Genomic DNA, 21,401 nt, shown 5'->3' with positions numbered 1-21,401 from the left:
TGGATTGTGTTATTATTTCCAAATCTTTTCTCACATACATTATACATTCCCACCCCGTTGCCCAAAGATGCAGCCATTGTAACTTTTGTGAGTCGGTAAAAAGTGAGCAGAAACGACATGCGTCAGTTCTGGGCAGAAGCTTTAAAAGACAGCACTTCTCACAATGAACTGCCAGATTCTCTCTGCCATGGAAGTATTCCAAGGTAGTCTGGGCCCTGCAGAGTTGCTTCTGAGCTTCTTGGTGGGTGAGAGGGGGTAAAGATTTATTGACTGGGGTTGAACTTTGTCTTCATAAATCACAAAATAATAATGACTTAAACAGAAGTTTATTTCTCTTGTATGGGGTTCAGAAGTAGGCAGCCTGTAGTATGGTGATGTCACAAAATTGTCAGAGACTCAAACTCCCCCCCTCCGCCGCCAGTTCTCTGATCTGTCATTTGTAGGATATGTGACTGTCTTGGTCAGGGTTTACTACAGGAACAGATATAATACAAGATAAACAAATGTACAAGGAATTACAAGTTTGGCTTACAATGGTCAGCTACAGAGTTGGATGAGGAAGCGTGCAGAGGGTGTCTGCACGCTGGAGATTGAAGAGCCCAGCCCCGGGCCTGGAGCTCGCTGCAGTGTCCTTGCAAGTCCGTATCAAAAGGATGATGGGTCTGCGACGGAATGCTGAAGAATATACGATGAAGGCCGGAGAGCTAACACCAGAAGGCTGAAGAGTCCCAGACGGAAGCCCAACAGTCTGCACCAGAAGCCAGGAGACGACCGAGCTGAAGGCGAAGACCGGAGCTCCTCTGAAGAACCAGCAGCCAGTCCTTCCTCAATTCCTTTTTTATATAGTCTACCCGCTCTGGGGAGGTGGGGGTGGTTCTCCACACCCACACCCTCTGCAGGCCTGCCTCTTGCACAGGCTCAGGATGAATACAAAGTAAGCACCCTGGACCCCTTCTGAGTTGCATAGTTAACCTTCTAAACTTCTCAAATTAACACAATAAACAACATCCCAGAAGGGTAAGGGCATGTCCTTTTCACCCCAAGAGGCAAACTGCTGAGTCTCTTAGCCAAACCTCTAGATTCCCCAAGTTGACACAATGTATCAACCATAACAGTGACCCTTATCCTCATGGCCCAAGATGGCTACTGGAGCTCCAGCCACTGTATCTGTATTTCAAGCAGTGGGATGGGGTGGAGAAAAAGAAGGAAATATCCCTTTCCTTTTAAGGAGACTTAACGGAAGTCACATTTAACAGCAGGGTGGGAGAAAGAGGTAGATTTAGAAGAAAAAGAGGAAAAGAAGGAATACACGAAAAAGGAGACAGAGAATATTCAAAACCACTGGACCAAAACAAGTGACCCTTACTTATAGAACGAGTGGGCAGCAACAAACAAGACTGCCATTGTACTTCCGTGTCCTTTGTGGGCCTGGGGTCAGAGCCAAGGAAGAGGCAGAGCTAGAGTCTAAGCTCTTGGCTTCTGTGTCCTTGAGAATATATTAGGGTTTGTTTGTTTGTTTGTTTGTTTGTTTGTTTATTTTGAGACCAAGTCTCACTATGTAGTTCATGCTGGCCTTGAACTCACCATGTAGCCCAAGCTGGTCCCAAACTCAGAGCAATCTTCTTATTCTCCTGCCTCAGCCTTCTGAATGCAAGGATTACAGGTGTTTACAATCATGCCCAGCTTTCCTCGAGTATATAAAAGAAACACTGGAGGTCAAACTAGAGATGAGTCCTCTGTGAGGGGAATCCAGACCCTTCAAGCCAGGAGGAAAAGCCCAAGGTCAGAGCTGGAAGGTGAAATGCAGGCTGTGTATCGGTCAGTGTGGCTGTGGAACAGATAGTTGCCACCAACCATCTCGTCGCTGATGCTGTGTCTCGCGTGAGTCCAGGGTCAGACTTTAGGTTGGTACTGGCTCTGCTGTATACTGTAAGGTCTACTGGCCAGTGTGAGATTAAAAGTTAAATTAGTTTCTTTCTTTTTTTATTTCTTTTTATCCCCCACTCTTCCCTCCTTCTTTGCTTCTTTTTTTCTCTCTTTCTTCCTTTCTTCCTTCCTTTCTTTCTCATTCTTTCTTTTTCTTTCTTCTTTCTTCTTTCTTTCTCCTTCTCTTTCTCTCTTTTTTTCTTTCTTCTTTTGTGGTACTAGGGATTGAGTCAAGAGCCTTTACCCTGAGCTATGTCCCCAGGCTCTCTACTCCCACCCCCCCAATTTTAAGACAGTCTTGCTAAGTTGTCCAGGCTGGGCTTGAATTTGTGATCCTCCTGTCTCAGCCTTCCAAAGTGCTAGGATTATGAATGCATGCCACCCCCCCACACAAGAACCAACTTTTTAAATAAGTTGTATTATGGAATTAGATTTAAAATATATGCAAAAGCACAGGGAGTGGCATCGTGAACCACTTTCAGAGAAACACAGACTTTCTCTTTGCCCTTCTATATGATTTTCTACCTCTCCTCATAGGCAAGCATTTAAAAAAAATCTTCCCAATTAAAAAAACTTGTGTGCACATGTTCATTCCCTCCTATCTCTCACCCCTCCTGCCCTCCCTTCCTTTCTTTTTTGTTTTGTTTTTTCACTTTTGTGGTGCTAGTGATCAAACCTAAGGCCTCATCACTCATGCTAGGTGTACTCTACCACTGAGCCATACTCCAGCCCACTTTTACCTGTCTCATATAACCCTCTGTCCCGGTGACCACCTCCAATCGACATGCAGAAATAATTCTCATTCCCTTTATCAGCTGCATAGTACTCCACTGTGTGGCTAGGCCATCATCTGACTGACCACTCCCTGACTGATGGATATGTGAGTGGTCTCCAGCCTTTTCCCAGTACAACTTATGCTGTAACAAATGGCTTTCTGTATATATCTTTGCCATTGTGGTCTGGGGATAGGTTTTTAAAAGCAGGATTGCTAGGTCAAAGAATAACTGCATGTGTGATTTTACTAGTCATTATGCAGGACCCCTCAGGAGGTGATAGACTGCTTTGCCTTCCTCCCAGCAACAAAGGATTGCACCAGGCACATTCCTCTCCCCGGGTTGTGTTTTACAGATGGGAGAACGGATGTTCAGGGACATTAAACACCTTGCCCGGCTCATACAGCCGGGTCAGCTAGCAGAGCTGGAACTCGGCATGCAACAAGAAATGCTTCCCTCCTAGATAACCGGAAGACAGACTCGCTCACTGCCCACCCTCTGGGGAGAGGCGTTTGGGTGGCTTAGCCCCTTCTGAAACAGCACCCTGCGCCAGCATCCTGAGCCACCACCCAGCACTGCTTCAGTCTCCAGGCCATGGGAGCAGAGCTCTGTGTGTTTGCCACCTCAGGGACCCCCTGGGATGGGGCGTCTGCCCAGAGGTGCGCTTCCCCAAAGCCTCCCCCCCGCTCCCATGAGAGTCATCACAGCACCGGCGGAAGGGAGCTGAAGTTCCTTCCTCCCGCATCAGAGCATCGTCTGTTTTCCTATTTTCATGCTAACATGTGATTGAGGCGGGACAAATGTACCCTGCTAATAGCTGCTTCTCTGGAGACAGTCATCTGAGGGAACACTTATCCTTTTTTGCTTTATAATAAAATATCCTCATTACTCTTCTCTCATTGCTGAGATAAAACACCAGGCACCCAAAGTTAAAGGTTTATTTGGCTCACAGTTTGTAGAGGTTTCAGTCTATAGTAGGCTGGCTCCAAGGCAGGGCGGTATGGCCGGGGAGAAACAGTCTGTGGCAGGCAGGCAGGAGCACATTAGCTCTCTTTCTGTTCCTTATATCGTATGCAGGCTGTCGGCCCTAGGGCAGGTGCAGCGCTCACCCTCTTAATCCTAGCCAGAACTAGGCCCAACCAATCGATGGACTGATTTGGTAATCACACACCTTTGGTCCCAACACTACACACTCTAGATACAGGCACCTCTGAACAGCCGCCTCTATGACTCCATGAGGCTTTGGGGGACATCTAGACACAAGCCATAACAGGGGTCCCATAATTCTTTTTTTTGTTTGTTTGCTTGTTTTAATTTGGTGGCATGAGGGATTGAACCCAGAGTTTCCTGCATCTTAGGCAAGCACTCTACCATTGGGCTACATCCCCAGATTTCTTTGAGTTTTATTTTTGAGACAGGGTCTTGCTGAATTGCTCATGCTGGCTTCAAACTTGAGATCCTCCTGCCTTAGCCTGGAATTACAATGGATGGAATTACAGGCGTGCAGCACCACACCCAGTCCAGTGAGCGCCCTGTCTTAGGGGAACTTTCAGTGGACTCCCTCCGGGGGTCTTCAGCTCCTGGTCCGTGTACCCTTGCCCTAGGCTGTGGCACCCGGCTCTGTGGCTGTTCAGTCAGGTTGCAATTTGTGTTGACACATGAGCCACCGCCCTCTGATCTGCACCTGTGGCAGACATCATTAAACAATCAAGGCATCTCCCACTTAGCCCAGTCCCAGCCTCAGAACCCATCTCAGTATTGTGGGCCAGGCAGCAACTACCTGGCAGCAACTACCCATAAGTCAGACTAACACATGGGACAGGAAATATTTCCCACTAGCCTCAGCCGTGCCCTTCATTTTGTATGTGTGGAAACTGGGGCCTGGAGACGTCACCCACTGAGCTAGTGACAAAGCCAGATGAGGACTCTGGACTCTTGGTACATGTATAGTCAGGCCCCTGAATGCAGTACAAGACTAGAGTTCTGATCTAACAGAGCACAGGGGTTTTAAAGGTCCCTAGTGGTCTCTAACAGGTAGGCAAGGCTGCAAATGACTGAGGCTGTCTCTTGCTAGTAGCAACATCAACTATATTATCTTAGGGTAAGAATTACCTGGGACACTGAGAAAGAAGTCAGGAAAATAATCCATTTATAGTAGCATCAAAAAAATTAAATACGGGGCTGGGGATATAGCTCAGTGGCACAAGCACCTGCCTGGCAAAAAAATTAAATACCTAGGAATCCACCTAACCAAGGAGGTAAAAGACATCTTTAATGGGGCTGGGGATTTAGCTCAGCGGCACAGCGCCTGCCTGGCAAGCCCGAGGTCATGAGTTCAATTCCCAGTACCAGAAAAAAACAAAACAAAAGACATCTTTAATGAAAATTGCAGAACTCTGAAGAAAGAAAATAAAGAGGACATTAGAAAACAGAAAGGCATCCCTTGTTCTTGAATTCAAAGAAATAATATCATGAAAATAGAAATAGTACCAAAAGTGATCTATAGATGTAATGCACTCCCTATTAAAATACCTACAACATCCTCCACAGATTTTTTTTTTTAAATCCTAAAATTCATATGGAATCAGAAAAGACCCAGAATAGCCAAATCAATCTTGGCCAAAAGGAGTGGCGCTGGATGTAGCATCACAATACCTGATTTCAAGCTGTATTACAAAGCTATAAGAGTAAAACCAACACTGTAGTGGCACAGAACAGACATAGACCAACAAAACAGAGCAGAAGACAGAGCAAGCATGCCACAGCCCTGTAGCCATCTGATTTTTGATAGAGGGGTCAAAAACATACACTGGAGAATGAATGGCCTCTTTCACAAATGGTGCTGGGAAAACTGAGTATCTACTTGAGAAAGATGGAAACTAGACCCATATGTCTCACCCTGTACTAACATCAAAGAAAAATGGAGAAAGAACTTAGATGTAAACAAAGACTTGGAAGCTGCTGGAATTATAACACAGGGGAAGCACTTGGAGCTGCAGGCACAGGCAAGGACTTCCTGAATGGAACTCCAACGGCGCAGGAAGCGGCATAAGAATCAACAAATGGCACCATCCAATCAAAAGGCTTCTGCACAGCCAAAGAAACAATCCGCAGGGCAAAGAGACAACCTACAGGATGGGAGAGAAATTTTGCTAGCTACTTTTCTAACAGGGGGCTAATATCTAGAATATGTAAAGAACTAAAAAATCTAAGCCTGAAAAGCAAATGACCCAATAAGAAGTGGGCACATAAAGTAAAAAAATAGGCAAACTAAAATAAAAGGACACTTTTCACAAAAGAAAGACAGATGGCCCCTAAGTACTGTACGTGAAAAAAAGTTCCTCGTCTTTAGCCATTAGGAAAATGCTAATCAAAAGGACCCTGAGATTTCATCTTACTCTAGTCAGAATGGCTATCATGAAGGACACAAAAAAACAATGAACACAGCTGGGCGTGGTGACACATGTGTAATCCCAGCACTTGGGAGGCTGAGGCAGGAAGATCACCACAAATTCAAGGCCAGTCTGGGCTACATAGAGAGTTCAAGTCCAGCCTGCACTACAAATGAGACCCTGTCTTGAATAAATGAAAGAAAGAAAAAGAAAGAAAAAAAGAAAAAAAAGAAAGAAAGAAAAGAGGAAAGAAAGAAAGAGACTGATGAGGATGTGGGTGGGTACTGAGGGGACAGACTTGTCTACACTATTGGTGAGAATATAAACTGGTATGGCTGCTATGGAAATAAGTATGGAAATTCCTCAAAAAACTAAAACCATCTGCCCTAGCTGTACTTCTCTTGGGTATATTTCCAAAACTACTAAAGACATCATACTATAGCGACGCCTGCACACTCATATTTACAGCTGTGCAATCTGCAGTAGCTAAGCTCTGGACACAGCCTAGAACCGATCCACAGGAAAAGGGATAAAGAAAAGTTGGTATCTATGCACACAGGAATAGAATTCATCCATAAAAAAATAAAACCGTGTCATTTGTAGGAAAATGGCTGGAACCTGAGACCATGGTGTTAAGGGAAATAAGCCAGAATCAGAAAGTTCACTGTCACATGCGTTCTCTTATATGAGAAACCTAAAAACTAAATAAAGAAATGAATAAAATAAAGGATGGATGATAGCAGGCTCAAAGGTAGACTCTTGGACCGGGTGCGGTGGCGTACACCTGTAATCCCAGCACTTGGGAGGCTGAGGCAGGAGGATCATTGTGAGTTTGAGACCAGCCTGGGCTACAAAGTGAGCTCAAGGCCAGCCTGAACCTCATAGCAAGACCCTGTTTCAAAAAGTCAAAAAAAAAAAAAAAGGTAGACTCTTGGGGGTGGGGAAGGGGATTAAGAGGAGCAAAGGGAAACGGGGAATAAGGATCAAAAGTAACAAGGATATGTGATACGCATGTGGCAGTTCCCCAAAGCGAACATCACACAATTCTGTATTACAAATATGCACACACATACTCACGCACACGCACAAACACACATATGCACACATGCACATGCACAAGAATTACCCAGGGCCATTTGTTTTGCTTTGTTTTGTTTTGGTACCAGGAATCGAACTCATGACCTCAGCCTTGCCAGGCAAGCACTTATACTGTTGAGCTATATTGCTGGCCCTACCCAGGGCCATTTGTTAAATGTACAGTGTACATTTGTAAATGTCTAGAACTCCGCCCAGAACAATCTGGTTCAGAAGGTGTAGGGTGGGACCCCGGCACCTGCTTCTGGCTCGGAGCCTCGGGGAGGCCGGGCAGAGGAGCTCGGGAGGCAGGCGAGGGGCTGGGGCTGGAGAATCAAGTTCGTCTGCTCTCAGGCACAGAGGCCAGAAGAGGCCCGGGCTTTATCATCTTCAATAGTTGCAGAGATTTCAGCGCATTCGCCACGCTGTTGCCTTTGCTTTTTCGGTCTCCAGTCTAGATTATTACATAATCTGTCTCAAGAATTTATAAGAATAATATCAGCCTCATGCCTGGCTTATAGAGAAAAAGGGACAGCGAGGAGGCAGAGAAAGTAGAACATAGAGGGAAGAATGAAATGAAAATTATTTGTCTACTTTAGACAAGCAATTTTCTCTAATGTTCTGTTCTGTTGTTTGGTGTCCTTCTGAGAGCTCAAGGACCTTTTAAGGTGGAGCAAAGCTCGGGGTTGTGCTGGGGGAGGGGGAGACAGTCAGCGTTGTGTAGCTGAAAATGTGGGTAGAGACAGCTGGAAACAGCCAGGAGGGGCTGGGTGTCCAGTGCAGAGGCTGTGCTGCACACAGTCGGGTCCTGGGAGAGGAGGAAGAACTGAAGTACTCAGAGTTCCCCACGTGTCAGATGCCACCTGAGTACTTTTTACCCACATGAAAATTCCACAAAGTACCGATAATGTCTCCATTTTACAGGTGAATAAACTGAGGCTCAGAGAAATCACAATGTCTTTGGCTTCATCCGGAAACTTCTCACTCTAAGAAGAAATCAGCATTTAATCTAATTTCCAAAACTCTCAGGAAAAGCCAGCCATGGCAGAACACTAGGGTGACAACATAGTTGGCATTTTAAAAATGAAAACTAGACTCATTTTTTTCATCCATACATATTAATGGAGAGAAGTAGCCCAGAGAATTACAAATAGCAGACTTAGCTAAACTTACACGTCCTTGAGCTAATGCTAAAGTGGAAGGCAAATCCAGAGCAGAGTAAGAAATGGGTCTGGAAAAAAAAGAAAAAAAGAAAAGAAATGGATCTGGGCTGGGGAGATAGCTCACTGGCACAAGTGCCTGCCTGGCAATCGCAAGGCAGGCACTGTGTTCGGATTCCTGGTACCAAAAAAAAAAGAAAGAAAGAAATGGGTCTGTATTCAACAGCGGGCCAGAAAAGGGCAGCAAAAGCCCTAAAAAATGTGCAGGGTCTGACCAGCCTGTTGCACCTCTAGGAATGTGTCCTTCCTAACTAGCTGGGGAAGTTGTACAAGGCAAAGAAGGTTATACACAAGACAACACTGTTCACAAGTTGTGTGTGTGTGTGTGTGTGTGTGTGTGTGTGTGAGGTCCTGGAGTGGAACCCATACTAGGCAAGGTCTCTACTACTGAGCTACACCACCTAGACTTTTTATTTTACTGTGAGACAGGGTCTTGCTAAATTGCTCAGGCTGGACTCAAACTTGCGATCCCCCTGCCCTCCTGAGAAGCTGGAATTACAGGTGTGCACCACCACACCCAGCTTGTTTACAGTTTTGGGGAAAAAATGGAAACAACATAATCATTCAATAATTGACTTTATAAATTATAGCAGTCATGTAAGCAAAAAACCATACAATTATGAAAAATGGCGTCGTGGACACATGTATATTGACACTGAATGCAGTTCATCCCACAAGTGCTGACGGAGAAAAGCTGTGTTGGAGGGGTTTGTGTGATAGGATGGTGGTAGTGTTAAATAAAGGATATTCTGGAAGTAATAAATTATCAGATTAATATGTTACATATATACCAAAAATGTTGGTAGTGGATTATTAGATTATTATTTCCAGATAGGAAGGATTAGAGATCATTTCTATTTAGTTTTTGGGGTTTGTTTTTGTCTTTTTTTTTTTTTTTTGGCCTAATTGTTTTCTGATTTTTGTTCCTTCGGGGAACTTATGTTACTTGTATGATTCAGTGACAGTTTAAAATGTCTTTCAAAGAAAAATGTTCCAGTGACCCTGCATAACTGACTATTGTCAAGGTTTCTCCAGAAAGAAACTCTTCAGTGGGCCAAGGAGGGGGCTGGCCCCTGTCACTGATGCTCAGAAGCAGAAGACACAGGTCTGGGTGGTGGGATGGGACAGGGCATCAACATCAGGGGTCCAGGCCAACACGTGACCAGGGAGGCCCGGGAGGGCAGGCTCCTAAATGGCCTTAAGCCATTTGAAACTGTACCAATTTATGAGCCATGTGGGCAAGTGGCATTCTGCCCTCTACACTGGGCCATGGCCAGCCCCTGGCCTGCGGAGTTTGGCACCTGCCATGCCTCTGGTGCCCTTGCCTTTTCTCTCCGTGGTGTGTCAGTGATTTATAAGGAGCTAACAAGGTTTTAGGAAGAAATATATGAGCCCTGAAGCATAGCTGAGGTGGGTTCCTGCCGAGAACGTTAGCCTGCTTCAGGGTGCGTGGGAAGAACTGATGGTGAGCTGGGGCATCCAGCACAGGGAGCCCTCAGAACCCAGGCTGCACGTTGTGGGTCAGGGTGGTCCTAGCCTGGGGCGGGGTCTGTGCTAGCGAGGGGGGACAGACACTTAGGAGCCAGGACAGGGCTACCGTTCCTCAAAGATTGCCCATGGTCGCTGCTGCGTGAATAGGCTGATGCCCCCGGGCTCTTTGAGGAAGCCCATGAGGAGGCTGAGACCAACAGAGGAAGCTGTGTCTTCGAGTTCCCAAGAGGTGGTGCCCAGCAGGAGGGACAGGGAGACCAGGCGGGGAGGCCCGGGCGGCCATCCGGGGTGGCTGAGGGCTCCGTCTGTCCTAACCCGCACTCACCTCCAATTGCCGCCTGAACAAACTGCCGTAGTTACTGGCTTAACACAACACAAACTTCCTGCCTTACAGTTCTGGAGCCCAGAAGCCTGAGAGCAGGGTGATGGAGGTGCTGCGGTCCTTCTGGGGGCTGCAGGGGAGAATCTGTTGTCTCACCATTTGCAGCTTCTAGGGGCCACCCTGGCACCTTGAGCCCCTGCTCCGGTCACATGAGGTTCGCCTTCTCTCCCTCTGCTCTGTCCCGTCACTTCCGCTCCCTGCTCGCTCTTTGGAGATGTGAGGATGACCCTGGGCCTGCTGCCCTGAGCCAGGCAAACCTCCCCACCTCAAAGGCCTTTCAAATCACACCTGTAAAACCCCTTACCAAGGAAGGTGACATGATCACAGGATCTGGGAGGGGAATGTGGACATCTTTGGGGCCTTCTACCCTGCTGAGCACATAACCCCAGGGGCCGGGGCGTTATTTCCTCCTGCGCTCTCAAAAGTCCAGACTAGAACTCCTGGGAGCAGAGGGGCCCTCGGAGGGAGCAGCTCTGTACTTTCATGTGAAGTCACCCCAACTCAGGTCAGCGAGGCTGTTGGGGTGCTTAGGGTTCAATATCAATGGGGAGACCGAGGCCCTAGAGGAACGAGGGATGGGTCCAAGGCTCCAGGGCTTCCCAGCTTTTCTCCAGGCTGCTGTGCGTTTTACTCAACTGACATCAGAAAAAGAGGAGGATTGCTGTCATCCTTGGAGGTGTCTGTTTTTCAAAACAGAGAACAAAATCTCCCAGCTCATCTGCGGGGCTTCGCTTTGCAAGAGAAAGCCTCTGCGTGTGAGGAGCATCAGGCACTGGCTGTTCCCCTGGGCCTCTTTGAAGTCCTCTTACGTCCATCCCGGAAGGTGGAGTCAGGGGACGGTGGGCGGGCGTCAGGTGCTCCGTGCCCATTGTTCCGATGTTGCCTGGCGGCTGGCGGCTGCCCTTGGGCTGTGTCCACAGGAGGAAGCCCCTCCTCTTGCCTCCAGGCCTGGAGGTGAAGGACAAGCCTTTGGGACCCACGAAGAGGAAGAGGCTTCTCAGCTTGGCTTTGACCTTCTGGAGAACCAACATGTGTGTTGGGTGGGGAGTGGGGGCAGGGAGGCTGGACTACACGTGTCTATTTTTCCTGACCAAATTTCTTAGTGTATGTGTCAGACAAGACACTGATGGGAGCACCGGGGCCCCTCGGAAGATTTTTTCCTGGTATGTCTCTATATAAGCCATTTGACTTCTTTGGGTCTCGGTTTACCCATCTGACACTCAAAGGTCAGACTGGATGACCCCCAAGGTGCCTTGTGGGTTCCAGCCCGTGCTGAATACTTCTTCAGCTTCCCCCTGTGCACATCAGTTGCTTCTCCTACTCCTGGGGGAGCGCATACCCCCCCATCACTAGAATCCCAGGACCCGACCACACTTCCTTAGGCTTCTGCCGCACCCCACTGCCTGCCCCGAAGCCTGGGCCTCGGCAGGCCGAGTTCTTTCAACTCACAGGGAAAACTGCAAGGCCCCGCAGCACGGCCCCAGCACAGGAGCCAGAGCACCCTCTGTGCGCTGGAAGAGGCCCTCGCGTGCTGGCTCGGCTCTGCGGGAGAACACCAGAAGCCCAGGAAACCAGCTGTTAAGGAGGCAGCAGCTGGCTGCTGCCGAGTTCGATAATGAGTACTTGGGCTTTTCCAGTTTACCTTGTGTTAAGTACACGAAAATGACGTCATCCCCGCACCGTCCAGCAGGCTGAGTGGACAGGGCCGGGGGCTGTCCTCCCGCCCCGTCAGGGCGCTCCCTGTCCTCACTCTGGTGATGCTGAGCCTCCCCCGGACGGGCGGGCCTTGGGGAGGGTGTCCGGGCCAGTCGGTGCCACATCAGAGCCTTCCCCCAGCCTTCCACGGACCCGTGCCCAGTTCCGCTACCGCTGTCTTCCAGCTGAAGACTGCAGGCGTCTGCCACCGGCTTTCTCCTCAGCCCCTCACGCCACAGCCAGGCCAACTTGCAGAACAGCAGCTTGCAGCAGGCTAGTGCTCTGGAGCTTCATCTGCCCCCAGTGCTGGAGCTGTGCCCACGGGCGGCGGCCCCGACTGCTCCCGGAGTGTCCAACCCCAGGACTCCCCCGGTCAGAGCGCCCCTTGCACGTTCCAAGTCCTGCCTCCCAGGCTCTTCACCCCGGGACCCCTTTTCTCTTCCCACTAAGTCCTGCTCGGCCTCCCTTCCTCAGGGAAGCCAACCTGCCGCCCTCCCCCCCCCCCCGCACGCCCTCTTCTGCTCTCCTCGGATCCCGCTCAGCAGAGGAAAGCCGTCAATATTCAGCACGCTTATAAATTTTGCAGGATGCGAACAGGCCTGAGGTTTGCGATCAGCCACGCGGGCGGGAAGCAGCAGCGAGAACTTGGTTCAAGAGGCTTCCAGAGGAAGGGGCTGAGGGATGGAGACGGGGACGCTGGGAGAGGCCAGCAGGGGCTCCTGGGGGCCGCGGCAGTGAGTACCACCCCCCACTGACCCTGACTCTGCCACGCCCCCCTCGCCTCCCTCTGGCTGTGGGACAGTTCCCTGAGCCCAGTAGCCCTCCAGGCGGCAACCTGCTTCTCCGGAGTCAGGGAGGCAGGGAAGGCAACCCGACCCTTGGCCCAGCGGACATGCAAGTGAACCAGCGGGCGGTCACATGACGCTGGAGAGCGGTCAGATCTGGGCTCAGGATGGCACTCAACACCCGGGCAGACCGCTCCAAGGAAGAGAGGGGAAGGAATAAGCGTTTCCCCAGCGGTGAGGGCAGATCTGCAGTATCTACTGCAGCCCCTGGCTGGTGCCCTCTGAACTGGTCCCAAGTGGGCTATGTCAGAAGGGTCTGCTGGTCAGGAACCTGGATGCACTCAAAGGACATGAAGACAGAAGGCCTGGAACTACCAGCCCGGCTCCCAGACCAGGGCCTCCCTCGAAGCCAGGTTCGCTGTGTTTTCTGAGCATCTGCCCTGCACACGGACCCCATGTGGCAGAGGGGCCAGAAGGGCTACAACCAGCAGAGGCAGAGTGTGAGGGCCCCCAGGACAGGCAGGAGGGGCTCTACCGAACTCCTGCTGGGTACCAAGCGCTGAGTGTGGGGGGTTATAGGAGGAGCAAGACTCCCTTCCAGACATTAAGGGGCCCCTGTCCAACTTAAGAAACAAACATCACATCCTTCAGCTCAATCAGATGCAGGCTCAGCTGAGAGCTCAGGTCAGCCACAGAGACAGCCGTGCCTTCAGAGAGATGGCATCAAATTAACAATGGCCAAGCTAGCCCCACCTACCCCTCACAACACCCTCTGACAAGCGGCCAGCTCCCCCTTTCCACACTCTGAGGATGTAAGAGTTGTGACTGAAAAATATGGTGATTGTTTAAATTTTTTTTTTTACTTATTATAGTAAAAGCCACATTGCCGTTAATCCTCCTCAGAATATTCCCTCTCCCCTCAAACACATTTATCACATCGTTCTTGCCACTTGGTGACGCCGCTCCGGAAGTCCTCTTTCATGAGTATCTTTGCTTGCACTGCTGTGGCTGCTTCAGCGTCCTGGACAGATTCAAAACATTTACCATTCACGGTAATTTTGACTTTGAGGCAGAGCCAGGAGTCTCACAGTGCCAGATCCAGTGAATAAGGGGGATGAGGACATATCGTAACATTTTTACGAGACTGCCTTTCTGTGGGACGGTCCTGGGCAGCAGCATTTACCGTGTCATCTTTGATTGTACCTCGTAAAGACGTTCACAATAGAGAACTTCCAGAACTGCTTCAGAGAGCGGCAAGAAATGGTGGGATAAATGTGTGTGAAGCAAGGGGGAATGTTCTGCTAGGCAATATGTCTTTTACTATATACATATTCTTAATTAAATTTTCACCGTTTTTTGATCACCCCTTGTATTTCTCCACATACTCAAAGCCACGCAAGTACCGTGGTACCTTGGTTCACAAACTTAATTTGTTCTACAAGTTTGGAAAAGGCAGTCACGTCTGTGCGTGTGGGAAAGATGGCCGCGGTTGTGTTCGTCACCAGACGCAGAGCTCGCAAACAAAAGCAAAGTTTTGCCAAATGTTCCTGTTTGCGAACCAAATTGCTTACAGACAAAAGTGTTGGTGAACTGAGGGACCACAGTCCCTTAAGCACTCTGTATCTCAGTTTCACTTCTGTTGAACGGGCTTACACTATAAACTTGTAAGACTGAAGAACTTCCGGGACAGCCCTTAGTAGATATCTTAGCTTCCTAAGAACAAGTGAGCTAGGCCACCTCGTGTCTACCACTGCTTACTGCTCAGTCGATGAGCCACATGGCCACACAGTCTCACTGCCTTGGCCTGGCCTGGCGGTGGCTGTTCTGAAGTGGAAAAGCTGGCCCTAACCTGGAAGTCACCCCAGGCAGGCAGAGGGAGTGGCACGTCCTGGTTCCTGACTCTCTGCCCCACTCCCCTGACTCGATGGCAGGAGAGGCCACTTCCTCCAGCCCGGCTGGGCCAGCAGTTGCGCTGCCTATAAATAGAAGAGTGAGATTCCTCGTGGCCCAGTGAATGGCGCTGACATCCTGCCTTTGCCTGACTGAGCCCTGAGTCACAGGCCCCCGCCGGAGGCCCACCCGGGGTGGACCGGGCGCACAGCACTGACAAGGCCTCAGAGGAAGCGCTAGGGCGGCCCGAGGGTCTCTGGGGAGGCTGAGTGAGGCTTAAAGAAACACGGCTGGCATTTCCTCCCCGGGAGGCCTGCCAGGGCCGCACTCTGCCTTGCTCTTGCTCAGGAGGGAGGGAGTGTCCGGAGGGTCCGGTGTGCCCCTGGGTGTGTGCGCGCACACCGCGGAAAGGCGCCCGGCTCCGGGAAGCTCCGCAGCCCCTGCTGAGTCTGTTACGAAGAGAGCATTTTGTGAGCCCCCTCTGCTCTCCTGGAACCCTTGTTCCAACTTTTCTCATTAAAAAGTCAGAGGGAAACCCTCCCAGAGACAGGTCTGCCCTGGGAAAATTGATGGGAACACCGGAAAACCAGACTCCATGGGGCCAAGTGACGAGAAGGGCAGACACAGATCCGGGACAGGAATGTGTGGCGGGATGCAGCTGGGGGACTCCAGCCATTGATGTCATTCTATCCAAGAACTGGAGGAATGGACATTCTTACTAGCTGGCTGGAGTCACCGACCCCCTCTGGCAGGGTAGAGCAAAACAAGCCTAGTGGCCTCTGTTATCAAAAAGAGGGGATGCCCCACGAAGAATTCAGAGGCCCAGTGCAGGGCAGTATGGTGGCCCAAGCCAGCACATGCCGCTCAGCTTGCATGCAGCCTGCTCTGAGCCATCTGCGCGACACCCCCATCCAGCAGGTTCTCCCCTCCGGCCCGGATCATTGCCGTCCCCACCCTACTTGCCTCACACTCTAGCTTCCAGAGTGCATTTCATTTTGTTTTCCTCATTCATTTCTTTCTCTGCCACTGGATCACACGCTCCATGAATATGAGGAGTGGGGCCAGAGTTTATTAAATGAAGAAATGAATAGCTTGTGCATAGGCACACACTCGTAGGCACACACAAACACACCCACCCACACACACACACACATGCACACACACACAGGGTTCTTATATGGATTAGTAAGTTTGAGCAGCTCGCTCCCTGTCACCTCCAAATCACTCTCCCACTGGGACAGAAACCCCAGCTGTGCTGTTTGTTACATTTTTAGCAGCTGCCCCGGGAGGAGTGAGACATTCTCCTGACCCACAGGTAGGCATCAGTGATTTCTCAGTCCAGAGGGACTAGGGTGGGAAAACCTGCTTCTCCTCAGGAAGGAAAGTGAATTTCTGCCCCATCTTCAAAGCCAGGCAAGTGTCCTGTGGTCTACCAGTTGCAGCGCCATCTCCATTGCTTGGTTTTGCAGCCCTGGTCAAGCCTTGGGACTGCTGGGAAGTTCCCCACTTCCCCACTCCCTTCTCTTTTATGCCTCTGGGCCCCAGCGAGCTGATCCTTCACTGCGGGGTGCTGAGCTCCTCTCATTCTGTCGCATCTCGCACTTAACTTGTAAACCCCTAGGTGCACTTCGAGACTCAGACATGATTTCATCTCCTTGCAAGACTGTGAGCAACATCAACAGTTTCTAGTCTCTCCAATCTGTTCTGAATTCTCAGGACACACAGATGTACCAGACTAAGGACGAGGCAAGGCTCTCCATGATCCACAGTGGTCCCCAAGTCAAAGGCAGTTGGAAACACATAGGCCGTTTCTTGATTGCCAGTGATGGGAGCTGCAGCTGGCATTTAACAGGCAGGGGTCCAGGAATGTTAACTAGGATGCGTCGTCCCTCCCCAGAGTGACAGCACCCCATCAAAAAACACCAAGCTGCCTCCAGTGGGATAGGGAGGCCCAGGCCCAGGTCTTGTCAAGGTCCTGCAGCAACTTGGAGCTCGATGCTCACTATCCTGGGGAACATTCCTGGGAGACAGGCCTGCGTGTGGCCCTCTGACCCTCCAGATCCTTCCACCCTGCCTTGGCACCACAGAAGCTGTGGGAAAGGCACTGGGAGTGCCCGCAGCTCCCACCACCTGCTGTACCTTCTCCCACCTGCGCTGGCAGCCAGATGGCCTGGCATGGCTGAGGACGAGACCCAGAGTGGAAAACTGGGCTTGGAGGGCGGGGGCAGAGTTCCACAGTTACACTGTCCTGCTCTGTAGACTCATCTAAGCACAGAAAGCCGCCCTTTTGATCTATACCTGGGCGCTAGTGACCACAACACTCCAGAGCCCAGCTCGGCCAGGGGAGGTGGCGAGGGAGAAACAAGGCCAGTGTCCTCTAGCTCAGGGCCCTGCTGTGCGAGTGCCTGGCTATCTTTCCCCAGATATCCCACCCCTCGTCCCGACCACAGGCTGGAAGGCATCTGCTACAAATGGAAATGTATCTGCTACAAATGGAAATTTATACACAAAAAGAGGCAATAGGCGAACAAACCCCCATGTCTCCATCACTCAGTTGTGACAATTATCATCCCTTACCCAGGCAGGATGACACTCCCCCGTCCTCATCTCCCAAGTCTTATTTTGAAACAAAACAGGCATGATGACATCATTCATCCATAAACATTTTTGTTTCTGAAAGAACTCTTTCTTATAAAAAAAACAACAAAGAACCATAATCCACACATATCACACTCAAAAATTAATAACTCATAATACTATAAAAAAAAAACCTCGTCAATGTTCAAACTTTTAATGATCACATAATGGCTTTTTGATCATTTCTTTAAATTCAGATCCAAGGGGCCAGAGATGTAGCTCAGTGGCACAATGCCTACCTGACAAGCTCAAGGTCCTGAGTTCGATTGCCGGCACCAATAAATAAATAAATAAATAAATAAATAAATAAATAAAGTTAGGTCCAAGTAAGGTCTACATACTGTGATTGGTCAGTATGTCTTTGAGTCTCTTTCGATCTACAGATTTTGATTTGTTTTTGTCTTTGGTTGCAGTTTCCTTATTGGAAGACACTACTTATTTGTCCTGTGGCATTTGGCGCTGTCTGGATTTTGAAGATCATTGCCTTGTGGTGTACTTTAATAGGTTCCTCTATCCTCTGTTTTTCCTGTATGCTGATAGTTAAAGGCTTGATCAGATTCAAGTTTTGAGTCTGATCTGCAGTGACAGTGCAGATCTCAGGACCGTAACAGCTTGGGGAGCTGTCCCTCTGTGCAGTGGTTTGGTTTTGGTAAGACTATGTCATTAGGTGTGTCGCTGACTTCTATCAGGAGGCACCTAGTGTCCCGTTTCTCTTGATGATGGGCCTGATTGTTAACTACTGATGCTTCAAGCAATTCATTAAAAGCCAATATATTTTATTTCATTTTTTGCACCGACTATTTGGATCCATCTATAAAGATTCCCCTCCTCTATTTGGGGGGGTTAGTGATCCTGTTTGAAATAAACTTTAAAATCTATCATCTACCTCCATGGACCCCTGGGTAAGTGGGTCAGAGAGGGCAAGTCCCTCAACAGTGGTAGGAAACAGCACATTGGGAGCAGGGCTAAAACTTAGCCACAAGTCTGCTTCGTCACAGGCAGCACAGTTCTGGAGGCAGCCTGGCAGAAGGTGTGAGTCTGGAAACAGAGGCTCCAATTTGAATCTAGAACCTGTCATTATTAAGTGCCGAGACTTGGGCAGATCCTTCAGTCTCTAGGAGGGGATAATCCTATCTTTCTCACACCGGAACAACCAAGGTTCTCCCAGGTCATTTGTCTCTTTCTAGAGAGGGATTCAGAGCCCACAGCTCCTCACTTGATTTCCTGCTGTTTCGGGACCTGCCTAAGGATTCCACCTTCCCTCTCCAGGGCCTGACAGCTGGTGAGCAGAGAATGTTTCTTGGAAGGGTCAGGCCTCTCCCAGCAAAGTGTGAACCAGGGCCACTGTATCATTTGTAGCTCTTTTGGTTAAAAATCATTAACAGTTTCAAGAAGTACCACAGAGAGTTAGCCCAAGCGCAGTTCACTTTGGAGCTCAAAACTGTGCGACGGTGCAGATCTCAGGCCCACACCAGCTTGGGGAGCCGTCCCCGTGTGCAGTGAAGCCATGTGGACACATCTCGTCCAATTCAACAAAACCTGAGTGGGCAGTTTGGGACGTGCTGGCCATACCCAAAAAACCAAATCAAACTAGCTGTGGTTGAAAGGGGTTAATAAATGATTCTTAAAATCTTATAAAGTCAATGTTATTTCTTGGATTCTCATATTTTTGAATCAACTGGTGGTCAAAGATGCAAAAACTTAATTGTGGAATAGAAAAGAATGTGAATGTCAATGATGTGGACCCTGCAAACATTTACAGGCAACAAATGTGGGGTGTGACTAAGGAGGAGGAGATGGAGGGGACATCCATTCCGTGATGCTTCTTATCCTGAACAGGGTGGGACAAAATAGACATTTAGAGACAGAGGAAATCAGTAGACATATGCTAGATATATTGTACATTTTTTTTAAAGAAGGAAGTTAGGGTTACAAATAAGCTACATTCTAGTATCTTACAGATGAGTCAATGGATGCTGGTCTAAAGTTACAAACTGAGAAACATGTGTAAACTGGGCATGGTGGTACATGTCTGAGATCCCAGCTATTTGGGAAGCTGAGGCAGGAGGAACCACAAGTTTGAGGGCAGCCTACACCATTTAGTGAGACTCTGTCTCCAAAAGCAAAAAAAATGGCTGGGGATGCACCTCAGTGGTTGAGTTCTTGTTTAGTAGCAATGAGGCACCCTGGGTTCAATCCTCAACACTGAATGAAAATAGAAAAGAAAAAAAAAAACTAGATGAATAGCATATTACCTAAAGTTACAGTTGTCCATCAGATAATATCCAGAAAGAAATAGATGAAATAATTTGCCTTGAGAAGGAGGCTGGAGTGAACAGGAGTAAGGCCAGAGTCTGGTGATTTCCTTTATAAATTCTTTTGTTCTATTTGATTTAACCTATTCCTGTTTTATTCTGATAATAATTGCCAGAATTTGTTTTTTTAAATTTTTAGGTTTTCTTTCTGGTACTGGGAATCGAACTCACAACCTTACTCTTGCCAGGCAGGCGCTGTGCCACTGAGCTAAATCCCCAGCCTTCTGAAAATAATTAAAAGGTTAAAAAGGGGGATGGAAAGCTGCCCTGTGTAAGGTAGAGAGAGAGACAGAGGGGCTGATCTGAAGTTTCAGGACTTCATTCTCCTAGGCTCCGGGCCAAAGCCTTTGGCAGCTCCGGAGTGAGATGATCCATAGGGGAAATTCAGGATGTTCCAGGGAAGAGCTTTGATGGGGTCACATTTCCAGCTCTTAGACCAATCCAGGGTGTGCCCAACTACGATTGGCTTCACTAGGACGTGACCACTTGGTTGTCAAGCTGAGCGTGGCGGCACAAACCTGTAATAAGGGAGGTCCAGGTAGGAGGATCAGAAGTTTAAGGCCAGCCTGGGCAACTCAGCAAGACAGCGTCTCAAAATGAAAATGCCCAGGATGTAGCTCTGTGGTACAGTGCTTGCCTAGCATGCAATATACCCCGGGCTTAATCCCCAGCACTGCAAAACAAAACAAACAGCACCACACACACAAACACACCAAAAAAAAAAAAAAAAAGAAAAAAACCCTGCAGGACCAAAAAGAATGATAAAGTCGTCCTTCAAGGAAGAGGGGAGCTACTGCTGGAAGAGAGAGAGTAGATGCTGAGGAACAAAACCAACACATACTTATGGCACTGAGATTCCCAGGGGCCAGTGCCTGGTACAAAGGGCAGGGTGTAGAAAATGTAAGATGACAGCGACAGGAAGCTCTGATTCAGGATGAGAGATGGGGACAAGGAAACGAGTCACTGTTATCCAAGGGAGAATGTGGAAAGAGCCTCAAGGATATTCACACAGTTCTATGGGAGACTACAGATAACCCTCCACTGTCAGCTGAGGTATTTTATAAATTTTGGGGGACCCCCCCAAGGGCTCCCTGCTACAGCACAAAGACAGATTCAGACCCCCTTTCTGCTCAGGGAAACTCCTTCTCTGAGCCCCCACCAGTGAGGTCAGTCAGTGATTCCAGGTTGGCATGAGCTCGGCTCAGAAAGCCGAGCACAAAGCTTGGCAGACAGTGAGCACCTGCCCCGGTACTGCCCAGGGCCACCCACCCCCTGCGTTCGTCCCAACTTAGCTTGAGACTAAAACACACTCCTCAGAGTTTGTTTGTTGTTTGGGCTGTAAAAGGATACCAGAAGCTTATCCAAATGCCTGGAATAACTTCACTGAACCAAAAGCGTCAGCATACAGTGCCACTAAAACAGAAGCTCTGGGAAGGCAGGCAAAGCACTACGTCTTTTTGCATCTCTCCCTGGTACCTCACACAACGGACACATTGAAAAACTTACTATTGAATAAATGAATGGGAATAGGGATAAATGAGGCTCTAAAAAGAAAACTTCTTAGGAAACTTGTGAAGTTATGAAAAGAGAACATCAGTTTACCAAGAGAGACTCCTAGTAACCACTCTAGTGGGCTCAGAAGTCAGCAAAAGACAAATAGGGCAGAGGGACAGGGCACAAAGTTTGTCCCCTTGCACGGAGGACTGGAAGGCAGGACATACCGGAGGAGACGATGGACAACAGAGCCTTCGGCAGGCGATTAAGTGCTGTGCCTCAAGGTACAGGCAGAAGCCCAGGCGGCACGAGGGGGAACAGAGAAGT

Source organism: Chinchilla lanigera, unplaced genomic scaffold (assembly GCF_000276665.1).
Source record: "Chinchilla lanigera isolate Chin_1 unplaced genomic scaffold, ChiLan1.0 scaffold00080, whole genome shotgun sequence".
In the NCBI taxonomy this organism is placed as follows: domain Eukaryota; kingdom Metazoa; phylum Chordata; class Mammalia; order Rodentia; family Chinchillidae; genus Chinchilla; species Chinchilla lanigera.
This window is presented reverse-complemented; position numbering follows the sequence as displayed.